Raw genomic sequence first — 4,508 nt, forward strand, 5'->3', positions numbered from 1 at the left:
TGGCCAACATGACAAAACGCGTCTCTACTAAAAATGCAAAAATTATCCGGGCATGGTGGCACGCGCCTGTAAACCCAGCTCCTAGGGAGGCTGAAGCAGGAGAATCACTTGAACCCGGGAGGCAGAGGTTGCAGTGAGCCAAGATTGCGCCACTGCACTCCAGCCTGGGCCACAGAGGGAAACTGTGTCTCAAAAAAAAAAAAAAAAAAAAAAAGTCTTGCCAAATTTCTTTTGGTCATTCTGAGGGCTGGAAATGTTCCATATCGTATCTGAATGGTAGTTACAAAGGTGTATGCATATATGAAAACCCACTGATCTTCACACTTAACATTTGTGCACTATTCTCTGTGAAGTTCTGGTTCAATAAAAAATGCGCATTCAAAAATATAGGATGTTTTCCCCTCTTTGGCCAAAAGCCAAGGGTTATTGACCTGTATCCTTCTGAAATTCAGTGCAAAAGTGGTGTGTGCCTCTTTCTGGGCAAGTGTTGACCCTTTTTGTCAGATTCTTAAAGGGATTTGGAGCTCCTAAAAGTTAAAAATTACCACTGAGGGTCTTCCCTAAAATAAAGACCACTTACTCCTCCTGGTTTTGTTGGGGTTTGACTAAAGGTTAGACCGCTCTGTCAGAACAGGCTTTCTGGAAATGCAGACCTTGAGATAGGTAAGCACCAAAGTATTTAATGGGCTGGCTACAGAATAAACAGCTACATTTTTCTTTGGGGAGCAACATGCAGATAATTATCACCACTTAAGCTTTAGTGCAACTGTGTAAAAAGGCGTGGCTTTTTTACACAGCCAATCCTGAGGTGGGCCGCTGTGTCCCCGCCCCGGTGGGCGGAGCTCTTCCCAGCCCGCAGGCCTTTGCCCATCAGGCCGTTCCGCCTGGCACTGGCTGGGCGGAGGTCCTTGGTAGCAGAGAGGCAGATTAACCCTCTGCCTCACTTGACAAGCCTGAAGAAAGCTTAACCCACGCTCTGGATTCCTCTGGGGTACCTTATCCAGGCCTGGCCCGCAAACCAGAATTTCCAGTGTGACTGTGTTGGCAGAGAGTTAATGAGCAGCCAAGGAAGCTGTGGCTGTTGCTGTTGTAGACTTGCCCAAGAGGGAAGGACAGAAGAATGCCAGGTCCTTCCTTAGCCTCTCTGCTTGGAACGAGGCAGGTGGGAATGGTACATCTCAGGAAGCGGAGGCTAGTCATGAGATTGGAAGCCTCAAGGGAAGGGAATCGGGAAACTGAAACCCTAACCGCATATATTGAGTTTATTTGGATGGATACCAGCCCCTGTGCTACATAAATGTTTTACATAAAAGAATGGGCTCTGAAGCCAGGCTCAGCCAATTTGTAGCTGTGTCGACTCCGGCAAGTTGCTTATCTTCTGTTTTAGGATCCCCCTCCGTAATATGGCATAACAGTGGTGCCACCCCCAATCCCCAACTTCTAAGCTGGCCCCTGCCTCACCCTCTGATTTTTTTTTAAGATTGAGAGATAATCCACTCACCATGAAGTTTATCCTTTTAAAGTGTACAATTCAGTGGTTTTTAGTATCTTCACAAAGTTTTGCAATGATTTCCACTAATTCCAGAACTTTTTTTTTTTTTTTTTTTTTTTTGAGACAGAGTCTCACTCTGTCACCCAGGCTGGAGTGCAGTGGCGCAATCTCAGCTCACTGCAACCTCCGCCTCCTGGGTTCAAGCAATTCTCCTGCCTCAGCCTCCTGAGTAGCTTGGATTACAGGCGCCTGCTACCATGCCTGGCTAATTTTTTGTATTTTTAGTAGAGACGGGGTTTCACTGTGTTGGTCAGGCTGGTCTTGAACTCCTGACCTCGTGATCTGCCCGCCTTGGCCTCCCAAAGTGCTGGGATTACAGGTGTGAGCCACCACGTCCGGCCCAGAACACTTTTATCATTCCAAAACCAAAGGTCGCCCCAAGCAGTCACTCTCCATTCTCCACTCCCCTCATCCCCTGGGGCCGTTCATTTACTTTTTGCCTTTGTTGATTTTCCTCTTCTGGAGATTTCATAGAAATGAAGTCATATATGTGGCCTTCTGTGTCTGGTGTCTTCCACTTAGCATAGTGCTTTCAAGGCTCATACGTGTTGTCTCCCATGTGTGTCTCGGTACTTCATTGCTTTCTGTGGCTGCCATGGCACAGATGTGCCACATTTTGTTTATTCATTCATCAGTTAATAGATATTTGGGATGTTCCCATTTTTTGGCTCTTATGAGTAATGCTGCTATGAACCAACATTCATGTACAAGTTTTTGTGTGGACATAGGTTTTCATTCAAGTGTATAGTAGGGTTGGATAATTTTATCTTATACTATTATCCCCTTCTGCATCATAAGGACCTTCTTTCTGTCCCTCAAGCAAACCAAGCTCACTCCCACCTCAGGGACTTTGGCCTAGCTGTCCCCTCTGTCTGGAAGTCTATTCCCCCAGATTGCTGCATACAGTTCACTCCTTATCAGTCAGATCTCAGTTTAAATATCACCGCCTCAGTGAGGCTTTCCCAGACCGTTTTATTCATTCTCTGACCCTTACCCTATTTTATTTTCTCTATATCCATTATTACACTCTGATCTATTTTTTTATTTCTTTACTTGTGTCATATCTACCCCTTCCATTAATAGAACTGAGCTCCATGAGAACAGGTAACTAGTCTGACATTAGCTATCCCTGGCTACTAGAACAGTGCATGGCATGTAGTAAGCATTTATTAAACATTAGCTGTTATTCATACTTCACAGCACACTTAGAAAGTAGGTACCATTATTATGCATGTGTTACAAATGAAGAAACTGAGACTCAAAGGAATTAAGTGACTTGGCCAAAATTATGCAACTGGGAAGTGTCATAGCCTGGGTTTGGTGCCAGGACTATCTGGCTCAAAAGCTGGTGCGCCTTGTACGATGCTGTACTGCTTATTTCAGCTCCTTCTTCCAGACTGATCTAGCCTCACAAATTGTCAGTTCCAACAAGGATTCCTCTGGGCTTAGGAGACAGGGAGAAGAAACAGAAATGTGGATATTGTCTGATCTGGCTGCACCCAAGAGGCCTGGCCCTGGAGCTGGGAGGGGAGGGAGGACAGGAGCTCTCACCTCCTGGGAGCTTTGGCTGGAAAACAGGCCTCCCCAGAGCTGCAAGCCAAGGCCTGGCCTCCCTCCAGCAAGGCCCTGTGAGCCCCGGCAGGCAGCAGGCGCTCTCAAAACAGCAGGCCTCCGGTACCATGTATACTCAGGTGGAATTCCTTTTATGCAAAACTCCAACAGGCATACTGATAACTAACTTCATGTGTGGTGCTGTTCTAAATACTTTTCATGTATTAACTCACTGGTTCCCCAAATTAGCATCATGAGGTATGTATCATATTACCTCATGTAACTGATGAGGAGCTTGAGGCCCAGGATGGTTAAGCAAACTGCTTAAGGTCACAAGGCTCAAGAATGGTGGAGGCAGGATATAAACTCGCATTATTTGACTTGAGTTTCCTTCTTTTACTTGCCACTCTACCCTGCATCTCAGCAATGGATTTGAGAAGAAGTCTTCATTTACAAAAGTATTTACCACTGGCTAGCTGTGCGACCTAAGCGCTAAACCCAAAGCTTTCTGGCCCTTAATTGCCTTATGTGCATAAATGGACAAGAATCAGCTTCTCTTCTATGTGTGTTCTTTAGAAAAACATGCTAATATGTATTATGGCAGGGGGCAGGGTTAAGCTAAATTAGGTGGAACTCTTTGCAGCAGGATTTATCAGTGCCTTTAATATGCTAATGTACAATGGGCCTCTTCAAGAGAGGGGTTGAGGATATAGCATTTCTCAAACTGTATTGAACACAGAACAATGTGGAATAGTATTCCATGGAACGCAGATTGGTAAACACTCATTTTAAAAGTTTATTTGGGCTAGGCACAGCGGTTAATCCCTGTAATCTCAGCACATTGGGAGGCTGAGACAGGAGGATCACTTGTGCCCAGGAGTTCAACACTAGCCTGGGCAACATAGCAAGACCCTGTCTCTTCAAAGAATTAATTTTAAAAAAAATTAGCCAGGTGTAGGGGCACTCGCCTATAGTCCCAGCTACTTGGGAGGCTGAGGCAGAAGGATCACTTGAGCCCAGGAGTTAGAGGCTGTAGTGAGCTATGATTGTCCCACTGTACTCCAGCCTGGGCAATATAGCAAGACCCAGTCTAAATATTAAAATAAAAATAGTTGTTTGCAGGAAAAAAGTCATATTTCCTGAAATGGGAGAGAATTCTCTTCCTTCTCCCTGTTTTCACCTGCTAGGAAAAGAGGAACTTATAAACAATCATCAACTCCTTCAAGCCTGCAGTGGACTTTTGGTTAATATGGAGATGAGGAAAGGGAACTCATTTGCTGAGCACCTACTATATGCCAGCTCTGTGATTATGACTTAGATTTTTTTTCATGATTCTCAAAACAGCCCTTTGAAGCAGGTTTTATCTGAAGAAGGTGGGATAATGTTGCAGATGAAAATGTAGGCT

Source organism: Pongo pygmaeus, chromosome 4 (genome assembly GCF_028885625.2).
Source record: "Pongo pygmaeus isolate AG05252 chromosome 4, NHGRI_mPonPyg2-v2.0_pri, whole genome shotgun sequence".
NCBI classification, from domain to species: Eukaryota; Metazoa; Chordata; class Mammalia; order Primates; family Hominidae; genus Pongo; species Pongo pygmaeus.